The sequence below is a fragment of the Polypterus senegalus genome, chromosome 4 (assembly GCF_016835505.1).
Source record: "Polypterus senegalus isolate Bchr_013 chromosome 4, ASM1683550v1, whole genome shotgun sequence".
Classification (NCBI taxonomy): Eukaryota; Metazoa; Chordata; class Cladistia; order Polypteriformes; family Polypteridae; genus Polypterus; species Polypterus senegalus.
Genome location: NC_053157.1, coordinates 104,513,901 through 104,528,707, shown reverse-complemented (window position 1 = coordinate 104,528,707; position 14,807 = coordinate 104,513,901). Strand labels below are relative to the sequence as shown.

Below are 14,807 nucleotides of genomic sequence, written 5' to 3'. Positions count from 1 at the left end.
AAATTGGAAATAAACCATTTCACTGTCCAGAAGATTATCTACAAGTGGAAAAAATATCAAACAGCTTCAAACGTGTCTAAGCCATGCCAACCCAATACGTTTTGGTCGAGAATAGAATACAAGCTTTTGAAAGAAATCGCTAAGATTACCAGAATTTTATTATGAGAACTATAGGTAGCTTTTGCTACTGTTGATGTCAAAGTACATGTGTCTGTCTACCATTAGAAAGAGGCTGCACAAAATTACAGTATATCTTCATGGGAGGTGTGCCAGAAGGAAATTTTTGCTTTCCGGAAAGAACATCTACTAAAGTTCCCCAGTTGTCTGGCCATAGTACCAGAAAACATGTTTGGCAAAAACCAAAGGTAGCATTTCTTCTCCTTGGTGACATAATATGCAAATATTATACAAATTTTTCATTTTTACGCTGACTATATGCAACTAAAGTATATACCTGTTAAAGCCAAATATCTTTCTCAACTCCTGAATTCAGAGATATGTCTGTTAAAAATTAAATAATGGATGGGTGTCAGCTTTCTGTTGTTAAATGCTGATAAAACAGAGTGATTGAACATTAGACAAGCCAAATATGGACAGTTGTGTGAAAACTTGAGTTTCAATATTGATGGCTGTATTATTTCTGAAAGTCCAAACAGCAAAATCTTGGATTGATTTTTGACACTCATCTCACATTCCAATCTCATATCAAGGCTATTACCAACCCTACATTTTTTTTCTTGTTACAAAAATTCAATCTATTTTATCTCTATATGATTCTGATAAATTAATTGTGGTCGAATAAACGTCACAAAGTACTGTACAAAATAAAGATTTGGGGACCATCCCCGTATATTGTGGTCAGACAATAAGAAAATGAAATGATTCAAAGCCTTGTAAAAAAGTACAATGAACAATGAACTGTTTTCAAAATGGTAGTTATATAGGAAGCAAAACACATGTGACAGGAAACAGTTGGCAATGTGGTGATGTGGCAACAGGATCCGGAAGTGAGGTGTTTTGTGGGGGCCGGAAGTGACGTCATCAATGGTGGCAGGAAGTGACGTAATCGCGGCCATTTTGAATTCCCAGAAGTTGCAGTATTATTTTCCTTCTTGTTTTCTGTTGATAAAAGAAAAGAGTTCAGGTAAGTACCACATGACAACCCCTTATCTCGCAATGTTTTACTCACATTTAGGCTCATTGACTGCCTCCTAATCGCCCATGTGTGACATGACCCCCCTCAGCCCAGACCCCTCAGGTCGGGCGACCTGCACTGCGAGGTCGTGGACACGAGAGAGAGCATCTGCGTTGGCTTGCAAGGAACCTCTAACATAAATGACACTAAAACGATAAGGTTGTAACTCCAAGAACCACCTAGTGATGCGCGGGTTCGACTCACGTTGAAGGGACATCCACTACAGAGCTGCATGATCCGTCATCAGAGTAAACTAGGTATAGGTATTACCTTAAAGATATGATAGCCCATTTGATCGCCAAGGCTTCTCACTCCACCGCAGCATACTTGGTCTCCCGTTCCAACAATTTCCGGCTAAGGTACATAACGGGGTGTTCAGCACCGTCGACGCATTGGCTCAGCACGGCACCCAATCCTGTGGTCGATGCGTCGGTCTGGAGAATAAAAGGAACAGAAAAATCAGGAGACTTTAATACAGGTGCTGACTTAAGGGCCAACTTTAAGTCACAGAATGCTTTGTCAACCGAATCGTCCCATACCACTTTTAAAGGCGCACTTTTCTTTGTTAGATTAGATAAGGGCGAAGCAATTTCAGAGAAATGCGGTACAAAATGGCGATAGTAACCCGCCAACTCTAAAAATGCCTATACCTGCTGCTTATTCATCGGACAGGGCCAATTCATGATGGCATCAATTTTTTCACATTGGGTGCTAGCATCAGCCCGTGCTACTGTGGGACATGGCGTGGAGGCAGTTGGATCAATATTTTCCATTACTAAGCCTACATGTTTCTTCGGTACAGTTACGTTTTTACCGCAGGTAATTTCACTCCAATCTCTACCAAGTATGACTGGAAGCGGGGGATCCGGTAATACAGCCATAGCCATGCTCGCCAGGATACTATTTACTGTCACTACACATCTGGCTGTCTTATAATACCGGATATCCCCGTGAATACATTTAAGACTAGTTTTGATCTTAGTCCACTGTTGTGGTAAAACGAAACGGGCAGCAACAATAGAAATGTTGCTCCCAGAATCAAACATAGCTCTTACCTTACAGCCATTTATAATAACTGCACCTGTATAAGGAAGAGACAAAAGGTTATTCACTGTGGCACAATACTTTTCTCCCTTCACCAATGAACAATCCATGGGCTCATATGTACAGTTAGGGGACAGATGTCCAATCTCCCCACACTCGAAACAGTGGGGGGGATTAGCTGGTCTGTGTCTTCTACGGATGGCAGGTTTGGGAGCTTGTTGGGGGAGCTCAGAAGCTCTCCCATGTGCCTGTTGGGTTCGGCGAGAGAAACGTTCTGATCACCCCGATTTGCAAGCCGCCCAATGACGCTCCGCGATCTTTATTAGAGTATCCATATCCTTGAAGGTATGCTTCCGGACCTGCTGGGCAATATGTTCAGGGAGGGCATGCACAAAGGTCTCACACGCAAGTAGCTGGGCCATTTTATGGGAATCATTTATGTCGGGCCGTAGCCAACGATAGACCTTTCCCCAGGCTTCGAAGCCCTGGGTTCTTAGTGGCCTCTCTGGGTCAAACTGCCACTCCCTCCATTCTCTTGCCTGCTGCTCTGGGGATATGCCGTGTCACTTGAATACTTCTGTTTTTAGAGCGTCATAATCAGCATCCTGCTCCTCAATTAAATCATAATAAGCCCTCTGCGCTGTTCCTTTCAGGTAGGGAGCCAGTTGGTGCGCCCACTCCGACCTCGGCCATGCGTTCCGCATAGCGGTACTTTCGAAGATCAAAAAATAAGTTTCAATGTCATCCGATTCCGTTAAAGTTGTCAGAGCAATGGGTGGTGACCGAGCGACCTCCGTCCGTATTCTTGCTGCAGCACGAGCGTCCGATTCTGCTAACTGGGTCCTCGTCTCTACCATTTAAATTTTTAATCTCCCATTATGGTGGAGAGAACTATATTTAGGTCCTGTTCCTCAGACATACTGGTACAACGATCCTGCCGGCTATGCCAATTGTGGTTGAATAAATGCCACAAAGTACAAAATAAAGATTTGGGGACCGTCCCCGTATATTGTCGTCAGACAATAAGAAAATGAAATGATTCAAAGCCTTGTAAAAAAAAGTACAGTACAATGAACTGTTTTCAAAATGGTGGTTATATAGGAAGCAAAACACATGTGACAGGAAACGGTTGGCAATGTGGTGATGTGGCCACAGGATCCGGAAGTGAGGTGTTTTGTGGGGGCCGGAAGTGACGTCATCAATGGTGGCAGGAAGTGACGTAATCGCGGCCATTTTGAATTCCCAGAAGTTGCAGTATTATTTTCCTTCTTGCTTTCTGTTGATGAGAGAAAAGATGTCAGGTAAGTACCACGTGACAACCTCTTATCTCGTGATGTTTTACTCACCTTTAGGCTCTTTGACTGCCTCCTAATCGCCCATGTGTGACATAATACATGCATTTCTTTCCTGTAGATTTGATTATAGTCCATCCATCCATCCATCCTCTTCCGCTTATCCGAGGTCGGGTCACGGGGGTAGCAGCTTAAGCAGAGAAGCCCAGACTTCCCTCTCCCTGGCCACTTCTTCCAGCTCTTCCGGGAGAATCCCAAGGCATTCCCAGGCCAGCCGGGAGACATAGTCCCTCCAGCATGTCCTGGGTCTTCCCCGGGGCCTCCTCCCAGTTGGACGTGCCCAGAACACCTCACCAGGGAGGCGTCCAGGAGGCATCCTGATCAGATGCCCGAGCCACCTCATCTGACTCCTCTCGATGCGGAGGAGCAGCGGCTCTACTCTGAGCCCCTCCCGGATGACTGAGCTCCTCACCCTATCTTTAAGGGAAAGCCCAGACACCCTGCGGAGGAAACTCAGTTCAGCCGCTTGTATTCGCGATCTTGTTCTTTTGGTCACTACCCATAGCTCATGACCATAGGTGAGGGTAGGAACGTAGATCGACTGGTAAATTGAGAGCTTTGCCTTACGGCTCAGCTCTTTTTTCACCACGACAGACTGATGCAGAGCCCGCATCACTGCGGATGCCGCACCGATCCGCTTGTCGATCTCACGATCCATTCTTCCCTCACTCGTGAACAAGACCCCGAGATACTTAAACTCCTCCACTTGGGGCAGGATCTCACCTCCAACCCTGAGAGGGCACTCTACCCTTTTCCGGCTGAGGTCCATGGTCTCGGATTTGGAGGTGCTGATTCTCATCCCAGCAGCTTCACACTCAGCTGCGAACCACTCCAGAGAGAGCTGAAGATCACGGCCTGATGAAGCAAACATAACAACATCATCTGCAAAAAGCAGCGACCCAATCCTGAGTCCACCAAACCGTACCCCTTCAACACTCTGGCTGTGCCTAGAAATTCTGTCCATAAAAGTTATGAACAGAATCGGTGACAAAGGGCAGCCCTGGTGGAGTCCAACTCTCACTGGAAACGGGCTCGACTTACTGCTGGCAATGCGGACCAAGCTCTGACACTGGTTGTACAGGGACCAAACAGCCCTTATCAGGGGTCCGGTACCCCATACTCCCGAGCATCCCCACAGGATTCCCGAGGGACACGGTCGAACGCCTTTTCCAAGTCCACAAAGCACATGTAGACTGGTTGGGCAAACTCCCATGCACCCTCCAGGATTCTGCTAAGGGTGTAGAGCTGGTCCACTGTTCGCGACCAGGACGAAAACCACACTGTTCCTCCTGAATCCGAGGTTCGACTATCCGATGGACCCTCCTCTCCAGAACCCCCGAATAGACTTTTCCAGGGAGGCTGAGGAGTGTGATCCCTCTATAGTTAGAACACACCCTCCAGTCCCCCTTTTTAAAGAGGGGAATCACCACCCCGGTCTGCCAATCCAGAGGCACTGTCCCCGATGTCCATGCGATGTTGCAGAGACGTGTCAACCAAGACAGTCCTACAACATCCAGAGCCTTAAGGAACTCCGGGCATATCTCATCCACCCCCGGGGCCCTGCCACCAAGGAGTTTTTTGACCACCTCGGTGACTTCAGTCCCCAGGCTCTGCTTCCTCATTGGAAGGCATGTTAGTGGGATTGAGGAGGTCTTCGAAGTACTCCCCCCACCGACCCACAAGCGTCCGAAGTGAGGTCAGCAGCGCACCATCCCCACCATATACGGTGTTGACACTGCACTGCTTCCCCTTCCTGAGACGCCGGACTGGACCAGAATCTCCTCGAAGCCGTCCGAAAGTCGTTCTCCATGGCCTCTCCAAACTCCTCCCATGCCCGAGTTTTTGCTTCAGCAACAACTGAAGCCGCATTCCGCTTGGCCTGCCGGTACCTATCAGCTGCCTCCAGAGACCCACTGGACAAAAAGGTCCTATAGGACTCCTTCTTCAGCTTGACGGAATCCCTCACCGCCGGTGTCCACCAACGGGTTTGGGGACTGCTGCCGCGACAGGCACCGACCACCTTACGGCCACAGCTTCGGTCAGCCGCCTCAACAATAGAGGCATGGAATATGGCCCATTCGGACTCAATGTCCCCCACCTCCCTCGGGATGTGGTCGAAGTTCTGCCGAAGGTGGGAGTTGAAGCTACTTCTGACAGGGGACTCTGCCAGCCATTCCCAGCAGACCCTCAAAACACGTTTTTCCCCCACCATCGAAGCCAACTCACCACCAGGTGTTGATCAGTTGACAGCTCCGCCCCTCTCTTCACCCGAGTGTCCAAGACATATGGCCGCAAGTCCGACAACACAACCACAAAGTCGATCATCAAACTGCAAAACAAGGGAATCCCGAGAAGGTATGCCCTCTAGCACCCCCTCCAGAGACTCCAAAAAGGGTGGATATTCCAAACTGCTGTTCGGCGCATACGCACAAACAACAGTCAGGACCCTTCCCCTCACCCGAAGGCGGAGGGAGGCCACCCTCTCGTCCACCGGGGTAAACCCCAACGCAGTGGCTCCAAGTCCGGGAGCAACTCCAGAGTAGTAGAGAGTCCAGCCCCTCTCAAGGAGATTGGTTCCAGAGTCCAAGCTGTGCGTCCAGGTGAGTCCGACTATATCTAGCCGGAACCTCTCAACCTCGCGCACTAGCTCAGGCTCCTTCCCCTTCAGAGAGGTGACATTCCACGTCCCAAGAGCCAGTTACTGTGGGCGAGGATCAGACCGCCAAGGTCCCCGCCTCTGGCCACCACCCAACTCACACTGCACCTGACCTCCTTGGCCCCTCCATAGGTGGTGAGCCCATGGGAAGGACTTGATTATAGTAATGCCCTTTTTTAGTTTACTTCCTAGTTGTGCTGCTAGAAGTCTTCAGCTTGTTCAGAATGCTGAAAATAGAATCCTGACCAAAAAATTATCATATAACACCCATTCCAGCTTTTCTTCACTGCTTACCAGTACAAGCTAGAGCTGATTTTAAAGTTCTTCTTTTAAATTATAAGGCCTTGTCTGGGCTTGCACAAACATAATTATCTGTGTTCATTACACTATACACTCTGGTACTTTCTCTTCGTTCTCTTAATGGTAGTCTATTAGTCATTTGTTCATTCAAGAAAAAATCTGTTGGTCACAGAGCAATTTACCTACCATGTACATCTTTGGAATGGCCTTCTGTCATGTGTTATAGAAGCTCACTAAATTGAAGACTAAAAACTTTAATTTACTCACTTCATTTCAATATGTCATAGAATTTAGTAATTTCTATCACCTTTAAACTTTCTCTTAAATGTTTAAATTATGTTTAATTTATTGTTTAAATTATGGCACCCCTTAACATGATCTTTAATGTCAAATTTCATTATTTGTTATTTCTTCAAAATTGATTTAATTTATTTGAAATTCTATTTTTTACTTGATTATTATATATTTTATCCCAAATGCTCTTATTTGTACAGTGTATATGGACCATTTTCACAATGATTTTTGGACTTTAAATAAAGTTGATTAACTGATTGATATGACCCGAAGAACCTGATATCAACTGTGAAGTGTGCTGGTGGAAATGTTATGGTTTGAGGAGGCGCTACAATATGAATTCTTCATTTACTAGAAGGTGCTTAAGGGTAATGTGACACCATTGGCTAAGTCAAAGTCCAGATCTGAATATTATTGACAGGCTTTGCACACAAGACAGCCCTTAAATATCACACAGATGAAAAAAAATCTGCACGGAGGAGTGGGAAATACTTTCTCCCAGTCAGTGTCATACACTGCCAGACAGTTATAGGACAAGCCTACTTGAGGTAGTTTCTGCCAAATACCAGCTATTAGAGTCAAGTGTGTACATACTTTTTCTACAATGAACATTGCAGATCTGTTCATTTCTGGTTCAATAAATTATTGAAAAAATCATTTTTTTAATTATATCACTTTATCTAAAGATACAATTTAAATGAAGGTCAAATGTAGATACATTCATATATAACAACAACAACTGCAACATTTATTTATATAGCACATTTTAATACAAACTATATAGCTCAAAGTTATTTACAAGACATAAAAAACTATTTTAATATTAAAGAATAAGTAACAAAAAGCAAAGTAAGATCAGATGGTCGGGAAGACAGAAAAAAAAACTCTGGTTAGTCTGGAGAAAAAACAAAATCTGCAGGGGTTCCAAGGCCAAAAGACCTCCTAGCCTCCACTGGACATTCTACTTAACATAAATGTTCTTAAATTAATCCTCTTTGTTTTCAGGCTTCACATGATAAGTTTAGGTTAAGTTGGTCTTGTGGATGGCTGAGATACCCACCTTCATTCCATCATCACAAATCACTACCACAGAAGCACTGGAAAAGACAGCAGAGAATAGAGGAGAGTAGTAAAGATTGTGGACCCCTGAAGAATATGTACATGCTGTGCCTAAATAGTCTATTAGGAATATAATTAAAATGTAGCCAATAAAAAGCAAAATTAAAATAATTGGGTTTTAGCAGTTTTTTTAAAAGTTCTACAGTATTAGCATGGTGAATTTATATTAGTAAAGTATTCCAGATTTTAGGTGCTTATCAGCAAAAAGGCAGCATCACCATTTCTTTTAAGTTTGGCTCTTGGAATTGTAAGCAGTCCTCCATTTGAAGAAGTTATGACTTGGAATGTAAGGGGATAGACATTCCAAAATATAGGACAGAGGAAGAATATTTAAGGTTTTGTAAACCATTAGTAGTGTTTTGAAATCAATTCTGAATCACACGAGTAACCAATGTAATGATACTAAAACTGATGAGATGTGTTCAGCTTTTTTTTTTTCTAGCCAAGATTCTAGCTGCTGCATTCTGCTGCACCCAGTTGATGTATTTCTTAGGTAGTCCTGTTAAGAGTTCATTACAGCAATCTAAGTCAATTAAAAGCAAAAGTGTTTCCCCGAAAATAAGACGTACTCCAAAAATAAGCCCTAGAATGACTTTCAGACTGCTTTGTAATATAAGCCCTACCCCAAAAATAAGCCCTAGCCAAGATCGTCAGCTGAAAAGTAAGGCGTCCAAGGCCAGGTTTATACTTCACGTGATGTGACGCTTGTGCCCGAAACATCCATTAAATTCCGAGGACACCTTGTCACAATATCTCTGAAAAGGATGTTTAATGATTATATCCATCAGTTCAGGGATACTCCCATTCCAGCAGCATCGGCGCAAGACAAAAACAAAATCCCAAGATGGGCCATCAGCTCATCGCAAGGTGAACACAAGCACACACACATACACTTGGGTCATTGCAGCTTCACCAAATCCCCAAACCTTCATGTCTTTGGATGGAAAACTGACTACACTGTGGAAACCCACCAGGAAAACATGCAAACTCCAGGCAGAGCTCACAAGGGATGTGACTCCCTTCTAGACAGCAGCGCTGCCACTCTGCCACCCCATATGTGTAACTATTAGCACTATTCATTATTTAAACAAAGTCAATGATTTATCTGTAAATGTAACATACATATTCTAATGCATTTCATCATGAAAGTGATATTAAGTAAATCTAAGAATTGTAAATGTGCAGAGAGCTGGAATATTATAAATGTAATGTGTTCTGTGTGGTGATCTATTGCTGCTTGCCGCTGCTGTCAGGTCAGGAGGAAGCCCCAGAAGTGCGCTGCGATTAACAACTGGGTCGGTTTTAAGATGACGTTTACGACAGTCTACTTTAATGGCAAAGTAAACTACGGGATTAAAGTAGACATTTTGACTTTAAAGCTAAAATTTCCACTTTAATCACAAAATAGACATTTTCATTATGTCCTTATTTTTTTTCTCTGTGGTTAAAATACGCCGCCATACATTCTGATTGTATTGTAAGGTACAAAAAAAAAAAAAAAAAAAGATGGCACAGAAGATGGTATGTGAGACTTTTAAAATATATCATGTCATGTCATATGTTGGATACTTTGGGGAATATGCGACGCTTGAATATAAAGGCAACATGAATACATCTGTATGTCGGCATTTTACTTCACTACATTGAACCATTCATCAAACATCAAAGTACTCACATCGATCCTCGAGGATCCTAAAAGTAGCTGGAGTAGCAAGAAATTCAGGCTGGAATTCAGGGTTTGAATATGGAGCGTTATGACGATATTCCAGAAGAAGTTGACATGACTGTATTTGGAAAAATTTATATTGTTGTACATGAATAAATATAAGCTATCCCCTGAAAATAAGCCCTAGTGCATCTTTTGGATCAAAAATTAATATAAGACCCGGTCTTATTTTCGGGAAAACACGGTAATTGTTCAGCATCTTATGTTATAAGACATCTAACTTTTGCAATATTCCTTAAGTGGGAAAAAAATGCAGTCCTGATTAGCCCTTAATTCTTTAGCTCTGCCTTGACTATTAAACCTAAACGATCAAGTTTATTTCTAATACCTTCACAAGTTTCATGTTTGCCAATCACTAAAATTTCTGTTTTTTCATTGTTTAGTTTGAGAAAGTTTCTACTTATCCAATCGGAAAAACTGCTAAGACATTGCATCAGCAAGCCAAGAGCATCAGGGTCATCAGGCGCTATAAATAAATAAAGCTGCGTGTAGCCTGCATAGCTGTGATAGCTAACTTTGTGCTTTGAGATAATCTGGTTTAATGGAAGCATTTAGATTGAAAACGCAGCAGACCCAGAATAGATCCTTGTGGTACACCATGTAAAATATTACCAGACAACAAAGTACAATCACCTCAACTAACAAAGGCTTTTTGACCTGTTAAATAAGATTGAAACCAATTGAAGATGCTGCCAGAGAGGCCCACTCATTGTCTAAGGTGATTTATAAGAATACTGTGTTCTATGGTGTGAAAAGCTGAGACAGGGAAGTATAATAAGAGCTTAGAAATCAGAAGGAATTACTGTTTATTAGCCTTTTGTAAGGCTATTATTGTTAAATCAACGCCAGTAGTCCAATTTGAGTGCTGTTAACACCCACTGATACAATATAAACATCAACTTTCTCTTCTTCTGTCTTTTTATGTTGGAGTATCAGAATGTTTAGGACAGTCTAGTGATTAATCTGAGTCTTTTTTTAACTCTTAAGTGGAAGTGTCACATAAAAATCGTTCCTTCTGTGTATTATTGAAATCAATCCAAGTAAAAGTCAAATAACACACACACACACAAATATTACCAATGTTCCCTCCTGGGATTACTAAAGTCTTACTGCTATATGTGCTCTAGAAGTATAACAGTATGTCTTCCTATAACACAGGAGTACATACATGTGCCTTTCTACTGTTTGTATGCATGCAAGTCACTTTGCTGTCCCAAAATGTTTTGGAAAAATGTAATGCCAATACCTGTAGAATGAGTCCCAGGGCAGAAAATTTTCCTGGAAAGACCGTGTGTATTTAACTGGACATACTGTATTGTAGAGCAATCAACACACACAAACATGACAACTGTAACAAAGCACAGGAGAGCAACCATGTGTGTCCCAGGACTTAAGGTCAAGTTGTACTTTAAAAGACTTAGAGAATTAAATCTGTTTAACACTAGAATTACCAGAGCCTACTGAAAAACTCGTAATTCCGTCCCACCTTAAACTGCTTCTTAAATCCCTTCACACCTCTCCGCGCCCTTTGTCTTCTAAATGTGCTGATAAAGAGAAGCCGGCTATTCCATCCCCCCACCAATTTAGAACGTGCACGAACTTCTCTCAGCTCATGCCTTGATTGAGTATCTGGGAGTGAAGTGGAGTTTTAGAGCGGAAATAATAGATCGTTGTTTGGAACACACGCATTTCATGTCTGTTCCGTTTCTACAGTAATCTGTGTCAACACATTGTTAAAACAGAAACTTTTTATATTCTAGTAGTAGATGACAAAATGTAGGCATAAACTATATAATGTATGAAGCCTGAAGTCCAAATAGCAAAGAAACATTTTCACAAGAATAACACAATTGCACTTTTATTCAAACATATAACTGCAGAAACAAAAAGCCGCCTTAACATGCGACATTAACACCAGTTTACTGTAACTGACTCCGTGGCTCAATAGACTCAGCCCCCGCTTGGGAATCAAGGGGTCGTGGGTTCGATCCTGCGCCCCTCCGTTTTGAGAAGTAAACTGCTCTTGTCTTACTGTTTTACAATAAAAGCATACATTTGATTTCAGTCTGTAACAGCCGGTGCAGTTTATGATCCTTGTAAAGGTTAGCTTTTTTTTTTTATTCACTTTTCACTCTCTCAGTCGCGTTCAGAATCAATCCATACAACCCCATCTGACACGGCTGTTTTCACTAAACCGGTTCTGACACACAAACGCTGGCGAAGCTGCCTTCTTCGTATCTCACCGTCACTTGCTTTTCGTCTTATTGAGTGTTCCTGCCAGTCCCGCATGTTGCTGTATGCTTTTTCTTTTGTACTACAGGACATGCAGAGGAAAGAATGGTAAAGACCAGTAACTTCGGCGCTATATGCAATCATCAGACACTCCCCATCTGCCCGTGTCGTTCAAGCACAGGAACATATATTAGTGTAAAAGTATAACAAAAGTGCACTTTTATTCAAGTGCACTTTTTCCATCGCCTTTTCCTGTAAGAAGCAGTGTACACACTTCTCTATCCAGCATACAGCAACATGCGGGACTGGCAGGAACACTCAATAAAACTGAATAAAAAGAAAATCAAGTGACGGTGAGATACGAAGAAGGCAGCTTCGCCAGCGTCTGTGTGTCAGAACTGGGTGGGGGGGCGTTAGTATGCATCGTGGTACAACGCAGAGCTATAGCGCGTCTGTATTCTGTTTCTTTTGTACTCGAGGGCACGCAGAGGAGAGAATAGTAAAGAGCAGTAAGTTCGGCGCTATATGCAATCATCAGACACTCCCCATCTGCCCGTTGTTTTGTTATACTTTTCAATACTTTTATACTGCTCAAACTGGCATGCTCAAAAAATACACGTGTAATGCCACGAAAAGTGCACGCAGACACTTCATTTCTCAAACAAAACAAGTGCACTTTTATTCAAAACTACCTGTATAACCGAAGAAAAAAGAAAGCAAGTTACAGTAGGCGATTGATACGACACCTTGCATGGTGCAATGCTAAGAAGTGCAGATTTTCATTCCGTGCTATATGAAATCATCACATTCAAATATTAACAGTTCCCACACACCCAAGGACCGTCCTTCCTACATTTACGACACGTGTACTTGTTGCCGTGTACACACCTCTCTGTGCTTATGGTTTCTATTACACTGAATGAGCACCTGACACTGTACTTTCTTCCCTGGGGAAGGTCCCATCAGAGAATTTCCAGTTCTTGCATAAATTCACACCCGATCTGACGCTGTTCGTTTTCAAATAATATTGCATTAGTGCGATTATATTTTCACATATATTGTCTCTTTCTTTCAGGTGTGTAATAGAAACCACAGCATAGAGAGAAGTGTGTACATTGCTTCTTACAGGAAAAGGCGATGGAAAAAGTGCACTTGAATAAAAGTGCACTTTTGTTATACTTTTACACTAATATATGTTCCTGTGCTTGAACGACACGGGCAGATGGGGAGTGTCTGATGATTGCATATAGCGCCGAAGTTACTGGTCTTTACCATTCTTTCCTCTGCATGTCCTGTAGTACAAAAGAAAAAGCATACAGCAACATGCGGGACTGGCAGGAACACTCAATAAGACGAAAAGCAAGTGACGGTGAGATACGAAGAAGGCAGCTTCGCCAGCGTTTGTGTGTCAGAACCGGGGTTTTTAGTGAAAACAGCCGTGTCAGATGGGGTTGTATGGATTGATTCTGAACGCGACTGAGAGAGTGAAAAGTGAATAAAAAAAAGCTAACCTTTACAAGGATCATAAACTGCACTGGCTGTTACAGACTGAAATCAAATGTATGCTTTTATTGTAAAACAGTAAGACAAGAGCAGTTTACTCTCAAAACGGAGTTTACTTCTCAAAACGGAGGGGCAGGATCGAACCCACGACCCCTTGATTCCCAAGCGGGGGTTGAGTCTATTGAGCCACGGAGTCAGTTACAGTAAACTGGTGTTAATGTCGCATGTTAAGGCGGCTTTTGTTTCTGCAGTTATATGTTTGAATAAAAGTGCAATTGTGTTATTCTTGTGAAAATGTTTCTTTGCTATTTGGACTTCAGGCTTCATACATTATATAGTTTATGCCTACATTTTGTCATCTACTACTAGAATATAAAAAAGTTTCTGTTTTAACAATGTGTTGACACAGATTACTGTAGAAACGGAACAGACATGAAATGCGTGTGTTCCAAACAACGATCTATTATTTCCTCTAAAACTCCACTTCACTCCCAGATACTCAATCAAGGCATGAGCTGAGAGAAGTTCGTGCACGTTCTAAATTGGTGGGGGGATGGAATAGCCGGCTTCTCTTTATCAGCACATTTAGAAGACAAAGGGCGCTGGAGAGGTGTGAAGGGATTTAAGAAGCAGTTTAAGGTGGGACGGAATTACGAGTTTTTCAGTAGGCTCTGGTAATTCTAGTGTTAATTTTTCTTTGGTATTTGAGATAACAATACAGTTTGAGTGAATTTGAAGCCTGGGTGTCTACTCAAGCATGACAAATCACTAAAGGCTTTAATTTTTAAATTACTTAACTGGATCTTCCAAAAAAAAGCCAGTGGCTTGTTTTTTAGTACCATTTCTTTGAAGTCTGGTAAAAGCTGCCACTTGCTAACAACTAGGGGGACATCTGTGATGGTCAGTTATGGCCAACAAAATCCAAAGAATAAGTCATTGGAAAGTGATGAGACTTTGGTATTTGCTCTCATTTCTAGAAAGGAAAACTAAATGATAGCTAAAAATGAGCAATACATTTCAGAGAATATGCCAGCTGTTGGTGAGATTCCAATTGCTACATTGAGGGCTAATGTACATTCACATAAATCATTGTTCTTGTGTGGGCTAACAACGCAACCCCCACCCCAAGTTTTTAATTAATATACTGGGAACTATGCACACTCTCATGATTATTATACACAAATATAAATATAAAAATACAAAAACTTGTTTCCTTTTTTATTTTTGTTTTTTCCTTTTTCATTTCATGTTTTTAGTCATTTTTTATGTGTTTTAGTATTCTTCATTAATGACGTTTTCTTTTAGTTTTCATTAACAGTACAAAAATGTGTCAAACTAAAATTAAAACTTGTTTTATTTTCTGAATATGCTAAAACATGTATTATA

General features: G+C 42.2%; 1 protein-coding gene across 2 annotated transcripts in view; it reads left to right on the top strand.

Annotated features, from left to right (window-relative positions):
* grid2 (glutamate receptor, ionotropic, delta 2) overlaps positions 1 to 14,807 on the top strand; it is a 2,157,968-nt gene that overhangs the window by 489,686 nt on the left and 1,653,475 nt on the right. The gene's annotated exons all lie outside the window — the stretch shown is intronic.